This window comes from Prenolepis imparis, unplaced genomic scaffold (assembly GCF_030444845.1).
Source record: "Prenolepis imparis isolate NDT839.2.m4 unplaced genomic scaffold, iyPreImpa1.0 SCAF_9, whole genome shotgun sequence".
Classification (NCBI taxonomy): Eukaryota; Metazoa; Arthropoda; class Insecta; order Hymenoptera; family Formicidae; genus Prenolepis; species Prenolepis imparis.
In genome coordinates, this window is record NW_028141167.1 from 13,012,514 (window position 1) to 13,037,398 (window position 24,885).

Consider the following 24,885-nt stretch of genomic DNA (forward strand, 5'->3'; position numbering starts at 1 on the left):
GCATCCACGATGGTATCTATTAATGTATTTGTATGACGTCACACTTATCGTCTTCTTTCCCTGCCGTAGCCGGACGCCCGGCGACGACGTCCTTGCGACTGATGACGTTGCGAGTGGACGATGACTCTTGATGTGTCTTGCTGACTCATTGCTCGCCATCGTCATTCTGCGTTGTAGACTTTATATAAATAAAAGCGAATGACTTTGTACTTGGTCCGAATTAATTTCGATATAAACGCGAATCTCTTCGCGAGACTACGAAGCTCTCGATATCTCTGATGACGATTCTTCTTACAATAAATGTATCTATTACTGATTTATTCTGTATCATCGTTTCCTTTAGTTTTCCATCATCAGTCGTACTCATGGATCCTATATCGAAGGGAGAAGAATTTGACAACTAACTCTTCAGCATCTCTCTCTCTCTCTCTCTCTCTCTCTCTCTCTCTCTCTCTCTCTCTCTCTCTCTCTCTCTCTCTCTCTCTCTCTCTCTCTCTCGCTCGAATACACCTCGGATACACTTGTCGTGGTTCCTGCCCCACTTCCCGACCCAATATCTAAAAAGCCTTTAGTCTGTCGGCGGATCTCGGTAGATGGCACCTCGCTGACCTACCGCGGCTCCTCGCAGTCGATTCGCGGCTCTCCGACCGCACGGTCGTCCGCAGCAGGCGCGAATTCCGTCAGCACGCGCCGGCCACCCTTGACTCTTCTTCTTCTACGGTCCAATAATTCGTCAGAAAAAATTTTGCCAGACTCAAAAGTCCTCCTCGGCCCCGAAACTGACTGGCGCGCTCTGCTGGAGTCAAACATATCTGAGAAATCCTCTCGAGAACGTGTGCCTCGTCAGTCACGAGCGAGCGGTTCGTGGAGTCACGTGAGAGTGTCGCCGGCCACGAGGTGATCCTCGATCCTCGATCGTCATCAAGAACATTTATTCCGATATCGGAGACTCTTCTTCGGGTTTAAAGCCTCTAAAGACCGAACGAGTGTTTCTCACAGAGAGAGAGAGAAAGGTGTGCGCGCAAAAATCCCTCGCACTGTCAAAAAATAATTCCATCAAGCGTGATATCCCTGATAATTCTTTAGGATTCTGATTGAAAGAATAAACTTTGCGAAGAGACTTTATTATAAAATAAAACTCTATTAGAGATTAAGATCCTTAACCATCGTATGAATGTGAGCGATAAAACTAGTCGAAGCAACGTTATAAAATGAATTAAAAAAATAATATTTAACAATATTTTCCGTTTACATCTTCAAAGTTAGATTTCGCGGTATTTAAAGGGCCGAGGAGATAGAGTAAATACAGAGAGCTTTGGGTATTCGATGTATATTTCTCTTCTCTCTCTCTCGGTATGGATGTATTAAAATGTTACACCACTCGTTATCGTACCTGTCAAATCGCAAAAGGGCAGCCCACGAGTGAGACATAAGACTCGAGGATCACTCGACAGTGAGTTCCTCGATCATCCGGATCATCTGGATCCTACTGGAGAGCCGCAGAGAGAGAGAGTGAGTATCACAAAGAACGTCAATAAAATATTTATACAATAATAACTTGCATATACACATACACAACTCGCGTATATATAATTTATACTTTTCTGTTTGTAATTCGAAAGAGTTATTACTCGAATTATAACGAGTGCAAAAATATGATTCGGACATGTTATTTAATTCCGCACATATATGTGATACACATTTCCAGTTTATAAAAAATATTTTTATTATTATTATTTAAAAAAAAAATGCGAAAAATGTATTTGCATGTTTACTCGATAAATATCTGCACGCGAAAATAAAAATTTTTATTGAGCTAGAGGAGAATTATGTACTCTTTAATAGTCGATATTTGTTAAAAAACAAGAAGATAATGGATTCTGCGAAAGAACGCACGTAAATGTTTAATTAAAGACCCATTTTATATATAACGCGACGAGCGCTATAATTTCGTTTATATTACACGTGAAATGTTTCCCCTCGGATTTCTCGATATTTTGCGATAAACAGTTGAAATAAAAAAAAATGTGATGCGTCGAATTGAGCATGAGGTTGTTACGTTGAAATACTAATGGAATATCATAACTAGCGATATCAAAGCATTTTTTCCTCAGTTACGATTTCACTCTCCAACGATGCCGTATATATACATATATATATATATATATATATATATATATATATATATACACATATATGTATATATGTATCAATGTATACATCGGAACTTTGAATGTGCGATAAATTAGCGTAGCACGAATGGAATGCATAATAAACTAATTTAAACTGCGATTGATCTTTCATAACATATATAATTATTATTCGAAATAATTATATACGCATTTCTCTTTTATATCATCATAATATACGCGAAAAAAAATCTTTTTTCGCCTCAAGATACATTAATTACTTTTTTCATTAAGTTCGCTCGCGCAAGTTTTTAGACAGCTCGCGTCACGTATGATTATGCATGTGTCTCGTCTCGTTATTCCCGATATATACCGCATTTTAGATCCTTATCGGGCCGGCAGGATCCTATCCTGGGGCCGGCAACAATAGACACCTGCAGGTCCCACCGGCCCGGTTCAGGTATGGCAATTTGAATCGCGATTTTTGCAAGGGGGCAATTTATTACACGGCTGCACGAACCCCGGCGACAGTGGAAGAAGCCGGCAAGCCTGGGGTCTCTGGGTGGGAGGGTAATGAAATTGCAATCATCGTGTGAAATTTAATATTAATCCCGGATGTAATATGGAGAGGGTGCAGGGGCGCTCAACTGGTCGCAAGAATGGTGGTCTCTCTGTTATTCGAAACTGGACGTTGGACAAGCGCGAGTCGCTTTCGCGAGAGAAGGAACGAGTATCCAAGCAATTAACTCTGTCATGTGCAACGTCCGTGTTCGTCGAAACTTTTTCATTACTCAAATGAAATATCTGCATATGTATATATACATATATATATATATATGTATATTATATACATGTATATAATACATATATATATATATGTGTGTATGTATGTATGTGTGATTTCTCACCCCCCTCTTTCTCTCCCTCCATATGTGAAGGAACATTGCGACTGATGCGAGCGCTTTTTAAGCGGCCGATGAATAGAAGGTATCTGTAAAATATTAGACATTTCTGATCAGATTTTTTTTTCCGTCGCTTTGCGAATAAAAGTTGAAATTTCGTCCAATTTAATCGGATTTTTTTGTACGTCGGTATATTTTGTTTGATGCAAGAGGAGAAAAATTGTGTTTTCGATAAAGCTTCGTATTTAAAGTGATCGGCTTTTTTTTTCTTTTTCGGTCGTGCTTTAGTTCAACAGTTGGAAAGCTTAAAAATTATATATCGTGGAAAAAAAAAACAAAACAAAATGCAAATCTATGCGCGAAGGTATTTTCCGCGAGACGAGAGCATCGGGTTGGGCACCGCAACAAAGTTTAAGTGACGAGCATCCGTTAAAATATTAATACTCGACTTTTAATGAGAGCTCCTCTCTTATAGAGTGCCTGTGCCCTCTGCCTCCGCTCCCTCCAGACCCTTTTCCCTCACTGTCTTTCTCCTCTCTATCTGCCTCTCTTTCCCTCCCTCACGATCCAATAAACGCTGCCGAAGAATCTTGATTCGCGAACTTTGCCGCGACTTTTTTTCTTCCCGGGCGTTTCGGTTGGCGATCGAAAATCAAAGTCCCGCAGTTTTCCCAGTATCGCGTTCAATTAAATTCTTAAACCGCTTTGTCCAAATCCACCGTGGCGCAAAAAAAAATTGTTTCTGTATATACATATACAGGGTGTCCCAGAATTAGCGGATCACTTGTTAATGACTGATTCCTGGGATCATTTGGAGGCGATTTGTCCTCAACAAAAATGTCGTGGTATCAATAATTTTCGAGTTATAAGCGATTAAAAATAAAGGGTTTTATCGCAAATTAAGCCTTGTAGAAATAAAATATTAACAAAACCACATTCTTCAATTAACTTCAAATAGAGTTTACTTTAATAGAATTTTAATTTAAGGCTTAGTTACAAAGATATATGACGGCAAAAATTGGTAACATGCAAAAAATGATGGCTTTTCTCGACATTTTTGCGAGACACCCTGTATACGTGTTGGGAGCAGGACGATCCAAGTCTTAATTAACCGTAAAGCTTTCGAAAATAGTTTCCTTTGAAAGCCGAAGGAGAAAACCTGATTTTCCTCTTGGTAATATCAATCGTTAATTTTAATTAGTATATATAAAAAAATCAAATTATATAAAACGAGGGGAAAAATTAATTTCATAAATGTTTATATAGTAATTAGTGAAATTGCAAGTCGCAATAAATGTATATGTCCTGAGAATAATCGAAACAAAACGTCGTTTTTAATCTTTACTCTAATAGTATGAATTCTCTGTGCCTTTCTCTCTCTTGTTCTCTTCCTTTCCCCTTCGCTTCCTTCCTCTTTCTCTTTCTCACTCTCTCGCCCCTGTTTCTACGGCGCCATCGGCTATCTCATTGTTAGTCCTGCGCCACCTCCTGCTACAGTTGCTGGCCTAATCGTGGCAGGACGTTTTCGCGCCACACGCACCACTGATGGCGCCTTAGAACCGTGCGCTTGTTGTATAAGGGTAGTAACGCACTTATTGTATAATAAGGGTAGTAATGCTCCAATGAAAGCATCGATAATATCGTTATTTAATTTTGAACTAAGGCTAATTTTGCATAATTGCAAATTTGCGAAAAGCATTCTTTTTCTTTCATCGTTCTTGTACGAAACACAGTTTTCATCTCCATTTATTTTCGGATTAGAAGATCTTGAAACAGATTTTTTATCGCGAAATTTTGTCAACCCCATTAGAAACAACTAAGATTTTCCAGTAATTTGAAAAATCAATACCGTTCCAAATAAACTGCTCCTAGATCTAATTAATAACCTTGCATGCATAATTGCATAATTTGTATATTAGCAGAGTTGGAAAAATTGTCAAAGAAATCGAGAGAAAATGTTCGAAGGTTACATCCGAGAATATTTCTATTAGACTATCGAGTAATACATTGCATTAATAAAATTGCTTTAAATAATTTTCAAGAAAGATGCTGATTTTGCATAAATTTGGAAAAAAAGAGTCTTTTCATCACTCTTGTATAGAAAACATTTTTTATCTTCATTCATGTTCAAATTAGGAGATCTTGAAATAATTTTTTTATTACCAAATTTTCTCGATTGTCAACTCAATCAGAAATAAGAGAGACTAAGAGATTTTCCAATAATTTAATAAACCAAATACTGTCCAACTAAATCTTCTAATCAATAATCTTGAATGCGTGGTAATTACATAATGCAAGTTTGCCACTCTTGTGTAGAAAACTTTTTTCTCATCTCCATTTATTTTCAGATTATAAGATTTTGAAACAGTTTTTCTATCGCCAAATTTTCTCGACTGTCATTTACAATAAGAGAGTAATTTTCCAGTAATTTAATAAACTGAATCTACCGTTCTACCAAATAAACCGTTCTCAGATCTAATCAATAATCTCGCATACGTCGTATAATTGCGTAATTTGTATATTAGTAAATTAGATCTGGTGAATTTTTCCCTCCCCAAAAAAAGTCGAGAGGAGACGCCCGCGCGCAGGATTCGAGGGTCTACAACCGGGGAAGTTTCTAAGAGACTATCGGGCGTAATATATTAGATTAATTAATGTAATCCTAATAGAACGATCTCATCTTGACGCACAATATGGTCTACCCGATATCACGAGCGTCTCGACGTCCCCGACGCGTGCATGCGGCAGCTACCTGTAATACATGCACGCGACATAAACGCATACGTTGCCACGGCGTGTATTACTGACAAGATAGGTCGAACAATGGCTTCCATTACGGGTAGAGGTTGCCCGAGTTAATGGGCAAATTGTCTGCTAAGTCATTTAAAGGGGTAAGCCCGCACGTAGCGAGCTGCAACCTCTTCGCGATCGCGTCGACAATCGATGCGGTTAAATCGACGTAAGGGTTCCAAGTATCCTCTAAGAATGCGTTATCGATTATCTCAAACATTATCGCGACAACCCCTCTACATGGGGTGAGTGAAGTTGGCATCCCTATGTTATGTTATCATAGTTCTGTTAAGAGTTCTGAGTTATTTAGAACCATAGGAAGAGTTCTTGATAATTTTGAGAAATAGTTCCGGTCATTACGATAACGAAAATCAGTTTCAAAAAATAGGGGTGCCAACTTCACATTTTTTTACACATCGAGTTCCAATAGTTTTGAGCAGAGTTTTAAGGTTCTTTTAAATAGTTATATAGTTCCTGATTATTTTTTTAAAGAGTTCTGCAATTTTTAGATAAAAAACGTACCTTCAATATCGAAGATATTTCTAAAATATCAAGTTCTCGTGAAAAACGTTAAAGTTCGTGATTTTCTAAATGTTTCGTAAAAGTGTATTAATTTTAAAAAATCAATCTCTTCGAAACTATAATAGATAGAGCCATGTGGTTTTCACGTTTTGTCTTATCGAATACGATTCAGAACTCTACCGTCTTTCCCCAGAACTTGATATTTTAAAAATATCTTCGATATTGAAAGTATGCTTTTTAATCTCTATAAAAATTGCAAAACTCTTTCAAAAAATAATCAGGAACTATGTAACTATTAAACAATTTAAATTTACTCACCTCACGGTTGCTCCTTTGTTGCCCGATGCCTCCCCGGGCCTCCTTCTCGTACAAGTTTCGAAACACTTGCATTCGCGTTATTTATTTTCGTTCGCGACGCGCGGCGACGCCCGGGTTTTAGCTATCACAATCTTCGACGCGTTTCGGTAAAACGCGAGACTCGCGAGAGCTTATTCGCGCGCGAATAAAACCGAAGCTCCATTTTCGCGTCGCCGCTTTTTCCAAGACCCACTTTTCGCAGGGGTTTATCGAACGATGATGATCAAGAGAGCGACTTGGCCGCGACGCACTCAAGTCGCCCAAGGATGCAGCGAGACGAACATTGAGCGAGATTTACGATCGACGAGATCAATTTCACGCGTGCGATCGCGATTACGATGTCGGTACGCGCGACGCGATCGGATTTATACGATAATTAACCACCAAAGACGCTAATTAATACACTCGTCCTTTCGCGGACCGGCAAGAAGCGCGCGACCGTTGATCACGAACGATGGAAAATACCACGAGAATATAGCAGCACATATCGAACGAAGATGGCGAATTGGCCGTGACGTACTGAAGTCGCCCAAGGACGCAAGCGAGACAAATATTGAGCGAGATTCACGGTTGACGAGATCAATCTCGCGCGTGTGATCGCGATTACGATATTGGTACGTGCGACGCGATCGGATTTATACGATAATTAACCACCAAAAACGCTAATTAATACACTCGTCCTTTCGCGGATCGTTGATCATGAAGAATCGAAGAAGAGCACTGTAGGTGGAGCTAGACTGGCACTGCCAGTTTCGGAACGCGCAGCGACACGCGCGCCACGTCGTAGTGGTGGGGGTATGTAGAGGTTGCGACATGGGAGCTCGACCAATCACATCGCGACTACATATCCCCACCGCTACGACTCGGCGCGACGTATCGTTGCGCGTTCCGAACCTGGCAGTGCCAGTCTAGCTCCACCTCCAGTGCTTTTCTTCGGTTTTTCGTGACCAATGGTCGCGCGCTTTTTGGCGGTTCGCGAAAGGACGAGTGTATTAATTAGCGTCTTTGACGGTTAATTATCGTATAAATCCGATCGCGTCGCACGTACCAATATCGTAATCGCGATCGCAGATTGATCTCGTCGGCCGTGAATCTCGCTCAATGTTCGTCTCGCTTGCGTCCTTCGGCGACTTCAGTGCGTCGCGGCCAAGTCGTTCTCTTGATCATCTTTGTTCGATAAGCCCCTGAGAAAAGTGGGTCTTGGAAAAAGCGGCCACGCGAAAATGGAGCTTCGGTTTTATTCGCGCGCGAATAAGCTCTCGCGAGTCTCGCGTTTTACCGAAACGCGTCGAAGATTGTGATAGCTAAAACCCGGGCGTCGCCGCGCGAACGAAAAAAAATTACGCGAACGCAAGTGTTTCGAAACTTGTACGAGAAGGAGGCCCGGGGAGGCATCGGGCAACAAAGGAGCAACCGTGAGATGAGTAAATTTAAATTGTTTAATATATAGTTACTTAGTTTCTGATTATTTTTTGAAAGAGTTTTGCAATTTTTATAGAGATAAAAAAACATACTTTCAATATCGAAGATATTTTTAAAATATCAAGTTCTGGGGAAAGACGGTAGAGTTCTGAATCGTACTCGATAAGACAAGAAAAAACGTGAAAACCACATGGCTCTATCTATTATAGTTTCGAAGAGATTGATTTTTTAAAATTAATACACTTTTACGAAACATTTAGAAAATCACGAACTTTAACATTTTTCACGAGAACTTGATATTTTAGAAATATCTTCGATATTAAAGATACGTTTTTTTATCTAAAAATTGCAAAACTCTTTCAAAAAATAATCAGGAACTATACAACTATTTAAAAGAACCTTAAAACTCTGCTCAAAACTATTGGAACTCGATGTGTAAAAAAATGTAAAGTTGGCACCCCTATTTTTTAAAACTGATTTTCGTTATCGTAATGACCGGAACTATTTCTAAAAATTATCAAGAACTCTTCCTATGGTTCTAAATAACTCAAAACTCTTAACAGAACTATGATAGCATAACATAGGGGTGTCAACTTCACACACCCTCTACATGTGTGTCGGATATACCTAAAATAGTATCATATATGCTACCATCTCAGCGATTTATCGCAAGGATTGTTAATTTTTTTCAAATTCTTATTATTGGATATGTAGTATAATAAATAGTTTCTTTTTATAAGCGTTTTTTTACGCATGTTTAATTTAATTTGCCAAAGCTGTCTAATTTTCGAAACGCTAATCGAGATTAACTTTGCGAGAAAATCAAACGCGGTGGATTAAAGTAAAGAGCTAGAGAGAGAGAGAGAGAAAGAGACCCTGGTCTATAGATGTATATATACACCTTTTTCGGTTAACCGAATATAATCTTCGATCTTGTTGCCATGAGCCGACACACGATAAAACAAGCCTGATAGACGCGGTGCATCGCGAACTATCGAGCGGTTTCTGAGTCACTCGCGGGAGCGCGCGTGCATACGTTAATTAGCGGAATTAAATACGGCGAGGGCGACCTTGGCGGATCGAGATCGCGCGCGAAAGAGGCGAATTCGCGGGCGCGCGCGCCAGCGCGGTCTCGCGCCGCGATCCAAAAGTGTCTTTCTCGAAGGGTTGTAGAACATTCCCACTAAAATATAAAGTGGCTTTCGGGGTGGTATAGCAATAGGGTGCCTATCGCATGCATTCACCCAGGGACGCAAACGTGGGGGTGCTATTGATCGACCGGGGAGCCAGTCAACCCTCTCGGCCCTACACGCGCGCGTAAACGTTGCACATAAAATCACACACGTATACGCAAGAGGTGTACCTGTGCACGACCCTACGCGCGTCTCTCTGGCCGAGGCCGAAACCCGAAACACGAGGCCGCGATATGCAGGCTCATCTGGAAGCATCGACTTTAACGACGTTGGTCATTTTGGGAAAAATTTCCTACAAAATTCCAAGAAGGAAATATAAAAATTCAAAAATAGTTTTATATTGTACGATAAATGAAGATCCCCCTCTCTCTTTCGTAACATTCATTTTTAAGTCGGTTGCAACATGCTATCGCGAGGTAAATTGAAAATCGGTGCAAAAAGGATTTTTAAAGAAATATATAAATTCAAGAATATATAAATTGATCCGTGCTTTTTTTAAATTGGCATTAATTCGAGAAACAAAATTATTCGCGCATTTTTTATCTATGTAAACTAATTTTTCGAATAAATTTGCAAAAAACAGTCTTTCATCACTCTTGTATAGGAAACATTTATTATCTTTATTTATTTTCAAATTAAGAGATCTTGAAACAATTTTTTTATTACCAAATTTTCTCGACTGTCAATCTAGTAAAAAATAACTAAGAGAGTTCCTAGTAATTTAATAAACCGAATGCTCTGTTCAAATAAATCTTAGATCTAATCAATAATCTTGTATGCATTGCATAATTTGTATATTAGCATATTTGGTAAATTTTCAAGAAAGGTTGAGAGAAGAATATATTGCATTAATAATATTGCTTTAAATAATTTTTTCAAGAAAGACTTGCATAATTACAAATTTGCAAGAATAAAAGAATTGCAAATTTGAATATTCTTTAATTTTTGCACTGAAACATTCTTTACTCTTTGCACATGCAATTAATAAATGTAATATAATCTATCATGTTTCGATAATTGCACATTACGCAAGAATAAACATTCTTGACGACGTTTTAACGAATATATTGATCGCGCATTTTCATCCTGTAATGGATCTCCATTAAATCTCCATTAAATCTCGCCCTTTAGATCGACCTAACTCTGTATCTAAAATATATTTAACCTCTGCCATCTCGGATTGTGACATTGAGTTGCGTCTCAATTATTTCACGTTCCGTTGCAACGGCGACAAATGTGTCCTGGCGCATTTTGCGACTCAAAGAAGCGTCAGCGAGTAAAGCAAACCGGGTTTGCACGCACGCACGTGTGCGCGCGCGCGCGCGCGCCGACAAAAAAGGCGTCGTTCTCGCGTATCTCAATGTTTTAATCTCTCCGGCTCGGATTTCCGGCTGCACAAAAGGCCGCGGGCGTCCCTTCGGTGCAGCCGGGGGTGGCTCTCTCTCTCTCTCTCTCTCTCTCTTCCTCACCTCGCCCGGTCCATAGGGGAATTTTCACTTTGGCTCCGAGAACGAGCCGCGACGATGGTGATTTACTTAATGAGGGGACTGAGGGAGGAAGGGAGAGAACGTCGCCGAGGGGATGGAAGAGTTAAGGAGCGGACACGCATTGTCTTGGCGAGGGCGAGAGAAGAGCGAGAGAAAGTGTGTCGAAAAACAATGGTCTGCAGCATCCTCTCCCCTCTTCGTCTTGATGAAAACGTGACCCAGTAGAATTCTTACGTTGATACTGCAGAGCGTCTATCTTACCAGGCCCCCCCTTTCTCACCCCCTTCTTGTCTTTCTCGGAAAAGAACGCCGTTAAGTTTCCCTCGTTCGCCTCTTTGCGTTGTTATCGTTATACAGATTGTAAGGGTTATCTCTTGAGACACTAGAAAATTACGAACAGAGAGAGAGAGAGAGAGAGAGAGAGAGAGAGAGAGAGAGAGAGAGAGAGAGAGAGAGAGAGAGAGAGAGAGAGAGATAAATTTTGTAACTTTTCTAATTTATTTTTTTAAATCCCGATCAAAGTGATGTACACATATATTGGCAATTTTGCGTTAGAAGATCGAGAGGATTCTTATTTTATGAATATTTTATTTTGACATCCAGTGATTCTCCGTACCTATTTCCCTGTCTATCTTACTTCTCAACCACCGTTTGCGTGTTTGCACCCCCCCGCCACGCCAGCCCCCTCTCCCCTACATCTCTGCCCCGTTCCCTTTGCTCACTACCTCTCACCTTCTGGATTTGATTGAATTTTTTCCCGAGGAAGAAATGTTTCCACCAAATGAATCCGTCGAAATATTGCATTCCGACAAGCACGATCCAATTTTTCGTTTAATAAAAGAGAGCATCTCTCTTCCTTGCCTTCGTCGCAAGCTTTCCTAGCTAGTAGTTGTTGGCCGCTCCTTTTTTCCCTTCCTCGCCACCCTTTTTTTTCGTTCCATGAGATTTTCAACTCTACGCCCCTTTTTTCAGAAACGCTTTCCTAGGCTAAAAAAAAGACGCATTCGATATCCTCGTACGTGTATGTATATCGTATCATACCCTCGCGAAGAGCTTGTACTTAAAAAAAAAAAAAGAAAAAAGTTGTTGGACGCTCCCTCAATTTTTACAAACGCGAAAATTGTTCGAATTAATTAACTTTGATATTTCACTTGCCGTGAATATTTTTAATAATTTAAAAGCTGCAATCCTTCTTCGCGTTTCAACGTTGAACGCAAATGTATTGAGCTAATCTATCAAGTTGTTAAGCAAACTGTTAACTCCCCAATTAAGCGAAATCAAATTAAATCGCACCAACAATTCGTGCCGTCGAGTCGCGCTGCAAATGGCTCGATATAAACTCGTCTCGTCCTCTTTTTCAGTTTCCCGAGAACAGTTTCTCTCTCTCTCTCTCTCTCTCTCACCCCCTCCCTCTCTCACGCCTTTATTTTTTCGTTCTCTCGGTAAAATAAGTCGGACCTTGGCGTATAGTTAAAATAGTGCCGGTCACGGAATGCGGCCGCGGGATGTGGACGCAATTTATTTTCGCCGATATAAATTTAGGCCGCCCGTTGAACACCTCCCCATACAAAGTTATTTAATTTCACACGATTCTCAAATCTCTTTTGGGTCTCCTCCGGGAGACCAAGAGCGGAGGATTGGTCATTTCGCCGACCCCTCGGTGCCGCGAAATTTACTGCCTTTACGAGCGAGAAGAAAGAGCCCTTTAACGAAGCAACGTACGAAGGGAAGGGGGAAGTAGGGGTAGAAAGAGGGGGGCTACTCGCAAGAGAGGAGCACGTGTGAATCGCTAAACACTCGACTCTCGCGGCAGGGAAAAAAAGTATCTGGCAGGAAAAATGTTATCCGAATCGCGCGAGTGGGAGGGAGACCAGGGGGAGAGACAAATAAATCGACCATAGGCAATTATGCATGTATATCGGATGAACGAACGATGGGGAATGGGGCGGGAGGGGGAGGGGGCGGCCAGAGGGTGCCTGAAAAGGGACGAATGGTTAAAATCCAGCCGCCATAATGACCCCGCGATATGCAGCGCGAGTGTACACAATGACGGCGACCATATACAGCAAAAAATCAGCATGCCGATTGGGATTTCGTTTAATTAATTTTTTAATTACAAACTCATCGGAATGAGAGAGGGTTTTCCGACTCTGCCGCCGCGCGGACGGCGGCATTTTATCGACCGGTTGCAGAATTTTTGATGTGATTGATGGCCAGAGTGCGGGGGGCGAGGGGGCGGGGGCGAGGGGGTATGGCAAAGGGCGGGGAGACGAGTGCAAGGACGAGGAAACCCGGGGATACGATCACGATTATTATTAATTTTACAGATACTATTGGTTATATCGTTTATATTTATTCAGTACTACTGGCTACCCGACGTCCGTATTTACCCTCCCGCCATTGAGTAGAGGGGATGCAGGGGGGCACGAGAAGGGGGAGGGGGGAGCAGGAGCAGGGAAGTTGCTCGCGACACAGGGGAAGGGGAGGACGGGGGCGGGGGAGGGAAAAAGGGCTGTGTTTACAAGTCCAGAAAGCAACGATGATATGCGATATTAAAATACAAGGTAGATTAAAACTGCAAAATGTGTCGGTTCGATTAATAAAAAATAACCTTACGTGAAAAAACAATCGAGCGCGCGTGTTTTGAGTTCGCGTTCTTATTTTAGTATTGGGCGCGATCGTAACAGCGCTATTATTTGTACGAATTGAGTGCTTTGTTTAGTGTGGAAAATCAACGGCGAGCTTTTACTCACTGTGAAAATTAAAAAGCGAGAGAGAAAAGTATGAGTGCGGAAGAGAAAGAAATAGTGAGCGAGTGTGAGTGAGAGGAAGGGAGAGACAGAGAAAGAGAGAAATTTTACTTTTGATATTATATTACAATTAATTATGCTTTGTTATTGGCGTTTTTATCAGTTTTATTCGCAATTTAAGGATATGCGTAAAAAGATATTTCGTATCTAGATGTCGAGAAAAAAAAGTGATTCCCAATTGTTATCAAGCAAGAAGCAAAACGTCGTTTAGAGTAAGATCTAATTTTTGCAAACGTGCTTGTCCTCTTTCTCAATTCCTAAAAAAATCAAGACGATGCGAGAAAATTAGTCGGCCAATAGGAAGAATGAAAGATAGAGAAAGAAACGATATACGCGAAAATCCAACGCTATCCTATAACGACTACCTTTAGGCGTATCTCCGGCGGGTAACAGCAAGTACAACACCAACTCCATTCAATCTAATACTTCTAGGGGGGTTAGCAACAACCATTTGAACTCACACAGCCAAAGGGGTCGACACGAACGTGGCTAGGGGCAGTTTAATATCGGATAATTGAATCCGAGCTTCCCCCTTCTCCCTCCCACGCGGTCTCTCTCCGGCTTGCTCCCGTCGAGAGAAGAGAGAAGGAAGCTGGGAGTCGAAAGAGGAGAGCGAGAGAGAGAGAGAAGCGGAAGGTACGCGGGGTTGAAGTGGAAACTGGACAGAACCAACCTAACTATACCTTCTTATTGCAACTGCGCTAAATAAGAGAGAGAAAGAGAGAGAGGAAGAGAGAGAGCGAGATGGAGAGATGCATCCGGTCATTTCCTAATTTCTGATACGGGCCGTCCCGAAGATCAGATGCGAAGAATCCCTCTCCCTCCCCTCTTCATCCCGCTTTTCCTCTAAGTAACTTCATCTTCGACTGGGGAAGGAGTGCGAGAGAGATAAGCTTATTACACTCACGTAGTGCAATCTTACTTGCGGCAATAAGAGCAAATTACAGCCAACTTTCTCTCTATCTTTCCCATTATAACTTTCTTGTTTCGTAATAGACGATTTATTCTTCTAAACAAGCGTCGAGATATAAATGTATTTTGACACAATTGCAGTGTGTATACTAGATAAAAGCCTGCGTGTGTCACTATGAATGAGACAGAATGTACAACAGATTGCGAGAATTTTCCAAATGCTTCGACAAAAATTCTGTCAAAATTCTTAAAATCCGTCGTATTACATTAATTTACTGTTATATTAAATATTCGATTGTTTTATTACCCGTTCTCATTCTGAATTATATTTATTTTTATATATTTTTTACGATTTTTTATAAATATATTTTTTTCTAAAAAATTAAAAAAATATATCGAAAGTACATTTGTATATATTTTTGAAAAAAAAATGTATATATATATATATATATATTTTGTCAAAAAACTTATATATTACTATTACTATTATATATCGAGATTTAAAAAAAATTCGACAGACTTTAAGAACTTATTATTTTTTGTATAAAAATATAGATCGACTTTTGGATCGAATGTGGAATAACTTACGAAAGGAATGAATGCGAGATGCATACGCAGACGGACTATAAGCGAGCGTCGATTAAAAGCGCCAAATGTCGCGAGAACGGCCGATAAATAACGCCTCCGTCGTTAGAGACCTTTCGATCTACCGAATGAAAAAGAATGGCCGCTCTTAATCGCTCTTCCAATCGGTTAATGCATCGTTCGCGGTGGCGCGGTTAAACTAAATAAATGGACTCTCCGTTCTGTATTTGGTCCTCTCTGTCTCCTCCTAATTTCTGCCTCGTTTCTATCGTTCGGCTTTTTCCTAGATCGCTACTAGATTTATCCCTAGATTCCTAGATTTATCTATTTCGCGGACAAAGCGCACCATTTTTTTTCTTTTCTTTTTTTTTTTTTTAACAGAAAGTGCGAGCAGTCGTAAAATTTAATCGATCAAAGATCCTTAAATTCCAATAAATGGGGGCTGGCTTTTCGATATATCAATATTGAAACTTTTGCAGCGTGTTTATACGATACGCGCGAAATATCCCCGATGATTACACCATCCTATAAATATTTGTATCAGCGAATAGACACGTTGATTGCTTGCAAGCTGCGGCTTAAATTAACGTCACAACGTTTAACAAGAAAGTTATCGTTATTTAATAAACGTCGTGCGCACGCTGTGTGTGTGTTAACTACCGGAAATTCCTTTAAAAAGGTTCTTTTATCTATAACTTCATTAATTCCCCGACCGGGACGCATATCGCAAACTTTCGAGCGGCGAGTTTTGCCGAGTTCGTTTGTTGCGTCTAAAGCCCTAGTATAGCGCTCACGCGTTCACTTATCACTTGAGCGTTACAAACAACTATCCTATGAGGTGCAATGAATCGGATAATGAATTTGTATTCCGCCTGTGTGTGTATATTCACAATATTTGTTCGCCGAGTTAGCCGGCAAAAGCTATTTCAGCGATTATTTTCCGCTCAAAAAAGCCCGCGAAATAAGCCTGAAGACTCTGCACGCGAGAGAGAGAGAGAGAGAGAGAGAGAGAGAGAGAGAGAGAGAGAGAGAGGGAGGGAGGTGGCGTCGCGACCGAGCGAGCGGTTTAATATTTTTTTAATTGCCGTGTTAGCTCCTGCTTTTTGCAGTAGCGCGTAATTAAACTTTATGTCGAGCCGTCATATTTGCATTCCATTTAAACTCGCCATTCGAAAATTACGAAATAAGGGAAACTTTTGATTTTATGTGCGCGCGCGTCCCGTAGTTTTAGTGCTCCGGTGAATCTCCATCGCGATATAGAATTATAAACTTAGCGCGACGAGATAGGTATCGCGCGTAAGATACAGAGAATACACAGAGTAAACGTAATTACGAAAAATTCGATCAATTTGACTTGACCGATGTTACTCCTCTCTCTCTCTCTCTTTCAGGGTGAAAGTATTTGAAAAATTGGCAAAGCGGAGAGAGAGAGAGAGAGAGAAAAAAAAGCTGAGTGCAACAACAATCCCATTCGAACGATTAGAACGATCCCGTGGAAGAAACAAGAGAGGGAGGAGGAAGGGACGATCACGGTTTCGTGTAGACTTAAGAGTGCAGGCGACGTGAAAGTTCATTAGAGGCAGCCCTGATGGACACGTGCATTAATCAAGATTTTAATTAGCACCGCGTGTAACTGCGCTCTCGGCTAAAAACTAAACATACCCCCGTCTCGTCCACCCCCTCCTCCCCCAGCCCCCCATCTCATCTCCCCACCCGACGTACCCACTCTAACTCTTGCTTATAACGGAGCCCGGGCTCGTAGCTAGAACTAGAGCCAGCTCTAATTAGAGCTCTTCTCGAGGCTCGAAGATTAAAAGCCAGGCCTAAGTGCCGGCACGATGCGCTCCCTCTCTCTCTCTTTCTCTCTCTCTCTTCGTCTCCCTCCTTCTCGCACAACCTCGTGTCATCTCCCTCGCCGAGCTCGCTCGTTCTGTCCTTTTTTTATCTCTCTCCTTCATTCTATCTTTTCCTCTCTGCGCGGCTGCTTCGTTTCGTTTAATAGCAATCGGCCATTCGCGAAATGCGCGAGAATCTCGCGAATGAAAGAGCGAAAAGCCTGGAGAGAGGCTCCTCTCTCTTTCTCTCTGGGAACGGAATGGGGTTCGATAATCGGGTCGAGACTGCATCAACAAATGCGATTTAGTTTCGAGGACTCTAGCATCGAGATCGACATAGGCTATAACCTCCCTTTGAACGTATCAGTCCGTACTTGGCACGATTACCACAATCATGATACTACGATTCGATTGCAAAAAAGAAAAAAAAAAAAAAAAAACAATGTGCATCAAACTGCTTTTTCTTTCATCAGTCGTGCGTCGCGCTGCAAAAGTGTTTTTTCCTCTGTAATTTAGTTTTATCCCAATTATTCTCGCACAAAAAGAGAGAAACGGAACAAAAACAGAGAACGAATTTTCAGACGCTTCTTTCCTCGATCTGAAAATTTCGAGAGAAGAGAGGCCTCTCGCGGAGGCCTCGGCTTTGTGTGTCGTGAGATGAAAAGTGAAAACAGGCAAACATTTCAAGCGTGTGTACGAAGGGGGAGGGAGACGCACCCGGCAGGTATCATTAAATCACAGAAACAGCCTCTGTTATTGACTCCACGGACAAATTTATCGTCAGCCAGTACGCGTTTCGTTGTACAGTGACCCTCAACGTTCCCCTCCCCCTTCCGCCCCCTTATTTCTGCAGAGCGTTGGCCTAGGTCCCCAGTAACCACCGTTCCGCCCCTATCCACCGAGAATCCACGCTACGTCATTGTTCTGGTTTATTCAGTGATTTGTGGATATATATATATATATATATATATATATTTATTTATTATATATGTATATAATATTATATTATATATTATATTAAAAATTTAGTACATAATAAACTTAATCTCATCCTTAATATATCTTTAATAATATATAAATACACTGAGAGAATTTTCTCTTAGAATTTACCCTGAAAATCATGGTAATCGTGGGACAATATATATACTAAACTGCATAGTAAAATTAATCAAATATGTTTTATATTTTATTTTGTGATAGATATTATTTTTATTGTGATAAATATAAATCAGAGAAAGTCTCATAAAATTCTTTTCATATATTGTCTCACGATTACATGATTTTCAGCGTAAATTCTAAGAGAAAATTCTCTCTGTATACATATATGTACATATACATATTAGAGGGTAGGATCAAGTTCAATGTGTATTTAAAAATCCGAGTCCAATTCAATAATGAAGATTCATTTTCTAGAGAATTTTTCGAATAATATTTTATATATATATAAATATAATATATAATAAAAAAAATTAATTTATTTTCTAATAATACTTATAAGAGAGAAATAATATTTCATATAATGTGCTTGCGAAATAATCGAATCTAGAACAATTATATTCGAATTTAAGTACTGCCAAGTACTTTGAAATAATACTTATGAGTACTTTCTATCGTAAAGAGATGAATCTCTTACAAGTTATTACTCGAATTTTCAGATAAAAAATATCTATTTATGATACTTGCTACATATTCACAAATTTCTCATAAATACTCATAAAGGATTCGAATATACTTGATCCAGGTTCGAATGTATTTGGAAATACTGTTCTTGTTTTTTAATATACTTATAGAGAATTTGAATCTACCTCCTCGGAGTTCTAGTCTATTTGAAACTACTGTTTTTTTTCAAAATAATCATAGAGTTCAAAATGATGCAAACAAATTCGAACCTATTATAAAAATATATCGGCAGAGATAAACTACATCAATAAGTCACATTTTTCGAAAAATATGCAGTAAAAGATGTTTAAATTTAAATGTAGCTAAAATTTAACCATAATAATGTCACTTTTAATTATATAATTTTAATAATGTTAATTTTAAACACAGTCTCTACTAAAAATTTACAAACTTGTGACTTAATGCAGTTTACCTATGACAATGAGGTGCTGATACATTTTACTTCCGGGTCTCTCCTTCCCTCCTGATTACGTCGCGCATTGTCGCTCGTTCGATTCTCACGTCCATCCAGATTTAGATACTGATGTACAGGACGCGGGGGCCGATAAACTTTAAACAGGATCTCAATATGCCGCGACGTATTTCGCGGAGTTAACCGAACGGCGCCGAGAAGGCGTTAAAGTAGTAGTAGTCGTCGTCGGCTGGAAAGATGATGCGCGAGAGAGAGTCGTCGAACGGTCGTCGTCGTCGCTTGACGCGTTTTATCGTGAATGTGCTAAAAGCAAAATCTCCTTGATACACCTCGGAGCCTTTTAGCGTCTCCGTGAAAGTCAAACGAGGTTCGACCGAAAGATCAACCGAACTAACGGATGCTCTTTGCGACTTGCGTACGTCGCATACGTCATCTATCTCTCTCTCTCTCTCTCTCTCTCTTTCTCTCTCTTTCTCCTCGTCAAAGATATATTAAGCTATCTATCTAAGCCAAATAATGAGAAAACAATAAATTATATACGGAATCAATTTTTTTACTATCTTTTACTGTAAAAAAAGTAATTTTTGCTCAAACTATTAAAAAGTTATATTTTTTACAGTGACGTAATAGCTTAATCTTAAGCTGTCTAGCTCTTGGTAACTTTTTAATAGTTTGAGCGAAAAATTTCTTGATTATACCTCCTTGTCGATGCTTTTCGCGAATTGAGTCGAAAAAATGATTGAAAAAAGAGATCCCACTGATAATACTCTGGGGGTGAAATTTATGCCGCGAAAATCGTTTAATCGTCATCGTTACGAGCGACGAAATTTTCCGACGAGCGGAGAGCGAGCCGAAGCGCCTCTTCCGCTTCCTGTCTATACAAAAGGTGGAGAGTGGCGCATTTATTATTCATACGCGACGTATTCGGCGGTGCACAAGTTCAGTTTTGAGAAATAACGATACGAGACAAGCGTCATCGTCGAAAGACGGGCCGGAACGAGGACTGGGGAAGAGATAGGGAGCGAGCTTTCCGAAAATCCGCCTTAGTATGGTAATTGATTTAATTTGGGGGATGAATCCACCCTTAACGAACGCGCCGCGGCGATGGGGTTGGAAGGCTAAAGGGACCGTAAAAGCACTGCGACGTCTATTTGAGGCGAGAGACGAGAGCGAGATTTAGAGCAGAGAGAGAGAAAGAGAGAGAGGGGGATAGGAAGAGAGTGAGAAAGCGTCTACGCGAGAAGACGAGCGCGCGTCTGATTACTAACGATCTGATTAATTCATGATTTTTAATTAAGAGGAAAAGCGCGGGACACGAGAGAAGAGGGGAGCGCCGAATTATTTAATCTCCCCCCCTCCCCCCCTTTCCACCCCCAATGAACGAATATAGGTATCCATATGTCGCGAACACATCGCGAACGTAATCGCGTATGGTGAAACAATTTTCTCTTTGCATCTCGACATGATGATCGGCGATTACGTGTATCGATCAGCGACATCCCCGCGTGTCGGGTCGAAATATAATCTCTCCGCGGAATATCTTAATCGGTGTTGGTAATTAATCGATCGATCGGCCGCCCGTCCCTCTCATTATCGCTTAGTTATTAGACGAATAGTTGCATTAATTTTGCCAAGCTATTTGTTATTTAGCCGGCGCGAGAATGAATCTTCGTGAAGGTGGAAGAAAAGCGAGGGAGGTATTGAAGATGGAGGATTTCATAAGGGTTGACAGGTCCTTATCACGCGATCGATGCATATATAATCGCTGAAGCTGCATGTTTTGATACATCATGCACTTGGCCCATTCAGAGAGAGAAATCCGACCATCACTATTAATCTTAATTAAAAAAAAAAAAAAATTAATATCGATGTCTGTTAAATTAAAATAAATATCGAAAAATGTCCAATAATATTCTGCAGATTTTTTATTCACCCGGAACTTAATGTTTTAAGATGAAACACGCGTTCCAGGATAAAGAATCAGTTATCGTCCGACAGACGGAGGAAGAGAGAGCTCGTGAAAGTGCCGTTTCCTCCCGTTGTCGAAATTCTCGCGTCCACGCGCACTCCAGCACATTAGCACGCACATAGTAACACGCGTATCTTTGTGCGAGGAGGACGAGAGGAGAGGGGCCGAGAGGGGGTTGGCTCTGGTGCATATGTCGACCGGGTTTGAAATCGGGATATTGAATTCACGCCATTTCTGTTTTGACGTATCGCGGCCGGTGATACGATCCGCCGGGGGTTTATCAGCGCGCGCGCGAGCCGCGAGGAAGTGATTTTTTCATTCTAACAAATAGCCTTTTGCGGTTTATCGGATTTCGGACCGGGATATCCGCCGGTGCGAAACCAGGCGCGCGTCGCGCGCCAATCAAAAACCGCCTGCGCGTGCGCCATCGCGTTTCTTTTTTATTTCTCCTTTTTCATACATACATCGAGGGTGTTTCGCAAAGTAACTGAAAATTAAATATTTTGAAATATATAATTCAATTAGAGATATGTCATTTTTCTACATAATCACCCTCCTCTTCAATACACTTTTCACACCGTTGCATCAACTTTTTTATTTCATTAGAAAACATGTTTTTGGTTGTATCTTTAACCAGGAATGCACCTGATCTTACATCCCCCATATAGCCCTGATCTTGCTCTTTCTGATTATCATGTGTTTGGACCCCTGAAGGACGCTGAGAGGACGAAGATTTAGGAATGATAACAAGGTCAAAAAAGCGGTGCTGAAGGTACAACCAAAAACATTTTTTTCTAATAGCATAAAGAAATTGGTGCAACGATTTAAGAAGTGAAAAGCAGGGTGATATATTATGTAGAAAAAAATAACATATATTTACAATATCACTAATTGAATTATATATCTCAAAATATTTGCTGTTTTGAAACACACTCGCATTGTCGCACAAAAAATGACAATTCGCATACAATTCGATCTTTTGAAAAAAAACGAGGAATGAGGAAAGAAAGAAGAAGGAACACGGAAAAAAAATTAGCATGTTTAGTTATCATGCCTAAATTTTAGCTATAATAGCTAATATTTTTTAGCTATAAAATTCTCCGTTAAATTATAGCTAAAACATATTAGTTACCATAGCTAAAATTTAGGCACGATAATTAAATTTCAGGTTGCAATATAGAGACAGCTAAAATTTAGCTATGGTAGCTAATTTTTTTTCGTGAAAGAGAGGCTTCGAATATGAGAAACGTCACATTCGTGAACCAAAGCCTTCAACAGACTATCGGATCCTTTAAACGAAATCTGCTTAAGTTTTTCCCCGTCTTTTCTTTTCGCGGCTTAAAGCGCGTGCGCATATGCAAAGAGAGAGGGGGGAGGGGGGGATCGTATTGGAGCAATTTTCGTCGCGATTTCCGACGCGTCGCGGTGTGCACGAGGCGTATTCGCCTCTCCTCGTTCCGGCTCGCGCAAGGGAAATTGCAGGGGAAATTCGAAAGTTCGCGCGATACCCTATGAATTCCAATCGACCTTGGTTCCGCGCCTCCCCCTCCCCTTCGGCCGGGTAACGCGGGGGTATCATAACGCGCGGGGATCAGTATTTTTAGCCTTTTATTTATTTATTTATTTTTTAAATAAGAATAAATCGCGTTATTCTTCCCTTCGCTATTAAAAATTGGGACAAGGAAAATCCTTATCGAAAAATTTCGGTATATGGATGTATCGAATTACGGCGTCTCTTTTTATTCGAATTGCGCGGATTCCAGGATATATTGCGACTGAAATGTTTGCGAGGTGCATCAATGTTTCTCGGTTGGCGAGCGCGTATCGATGGCGGTGAAAGAGGAGAGAGAAAGAAAAAAGAGCCGTCGTATCGATTTTCATCGATCGCAGATGAGAACGCGTGGGCGGAAAACGCAGTGACGTGGTTGACAAAAAAAAACGAGTTACTTCCGATAAACTTATTATTCTATTAAGCGTGCAAGCACTTTTACGAAAGAGATCGCCTTCTATCGTCGCATCTCTGTCAAGCGATCGCTTTATTTGCGTGTAGCTGCAACAATTAGCTTCACCATGAGGATTCCAGTTTCGTATCCAAATCGTCTCCTTCTTACGTACAATAATTTTGCGAAAACAAAAATATCTTTTACAAAAAAAAATTAAACACGGATAAGCATCTCGCCAACTCGTGACGAGCAAACCTGCTACAGGTATGCGACTTAAACATATATCGGCATTATTCTTGCAAACACTTAATTCGAGCTCGTGCGCGCCCACGCCTATCCTGCGAACGGTAATTCCCGTATATACAGACTCCGGAGTTGAATACCTTCGGGTTTCGAGAACGAGTGGCTGAGAAGAACTCGAGAGATATACCTGCGTGTGTATAAGAGAACTCGCATTCGCTATCGACTGGACGTTGTCGTTACAAGGCGCGACACGGATCCGAGGATCGCGTGGGCGCGTGAGATGCCTTTCTCAGCGAAATATACGCGTTATTGGTGCGAAGGAAACATCCGACAAATTCTTTATGCGACTCTATTCAAGATACAGCCGAGGAGAATCGTGCGAAAAATTTCATGGAAAACTCTAATTAATCTCTTCTGTCGATGAATAAATTTTTTCATCCTTCGGTCAATATATGGATACCCGGATATCCGACTGGGCATCCATATAAACAAACAATTACTTTTTATAAATTTCACAATTATTATAACATTAATTTCAATTATATTTATTCTATCAATTATATATTCCTCGTTATTTTATTTTATTAATTTAATAATTTGTTTAAATTTATCAATATGACAATCAAACCTCTTTTATTCGCAATTATACAATTTTTAATTATAATTAGAAGATTACTAATTATTTTTCTTATATTTCTCAAATTTAAAAATTATCTTAAATTTGATAAATATTCTTTACCGTTTCCAAAATTTTGTTTCGGGCGGAGAAAAGTTCCGAAACATATTTTTAACATTTAAAATTTAAGTCTCCTGCTCTGGGTACCGGGGTATCCGTTCATTGGCAAAAGAGGTCAAGCCAAATGTTCTCTTCTCGAAAGAGGCGCGAAGGAGGAAGGAACTCTTGATCGTCGATCTATCCTCGGGATAACGGATCGCTATTAAAATATTCGTAGATCGATAATGAGAGAGAGAAAGAGGGAGAGAGACGCGACGATTACGACGAGGCCCAGTAATGCATTTGCCACGAGCGAAAACAGAGGGTGCATCGCGGCCGAGCAAAAGTAAAAGAGGGACGCGGAGAGAGCGAGCGAGCTTGTACGCTAATGGAAAGGGCCTCGATACACATTTACCGGCGACGAGAAGCGCGCGTAGCGCGATCGATCGATATATCGATAGGCGGCCCTCGCCCGTGTATCCGCGCTACATGCTTAGTACAGGGGTAGTTAATTACGTTTAATACCCTCGATTATGTGTTTGCACCGTACACAAGCTCGACGATGCTTTATGCCTCTCTCCCGGTCTCTCCGCGATACAAACCTTCTCTCTCTCTCTCTGTCTCTCTCCGTCTCTCTCCTTCGTTTAGTCGCGGTCGGGGTCATTTTACGGGCTGATTCGAGTTTTCTTTCTTTTTTTTTTCCTCTCTCCCTCCTTCTCCTTCTTCTTACGGTAAAGCATGCGTTTACGCGCGGCGGAGTTTGCCATACAAACGTAAAAGTGAAACCAATTCGCTTTATTAGTTTTTATTTATCTCATTCGCGACTTCTTTCCAAGTTTCTCTTTTTCTTTAAGCTTATTATTATCGATAAGTTATACGCACGTTCTAAAATCTCTTTGTTTCGTTCATCTCTTCTCATCTTTAATCATCTTTAATCTGCTCAATGACAATCTAGAATGCCGATCTCAGATTAGATTAC

The 24,885-nt window shown here is 40.5% G+C and overlaps 1 protein-coding gene across 1 annotated transcript in view; it reads left to right on the forward strand.

Moving 5' to 3' along the window:
- Positions 1–639: 639 nt before the first annotated feature.
- Positions 640–24,885, forward strand: part of LOC145940923 (uncharacterized) — a 204,571-nt gene continuing 180,325 nt past the window's right edge. The window contains exon 1 of the mRNA XM_083046581.1: positions 640–1,512. The gene's annotated coding sequence lies outside the window, so the exon portion shown is untranslated. The remainder of the gene's footprint in view (positions 1,513–24,885) is intronic.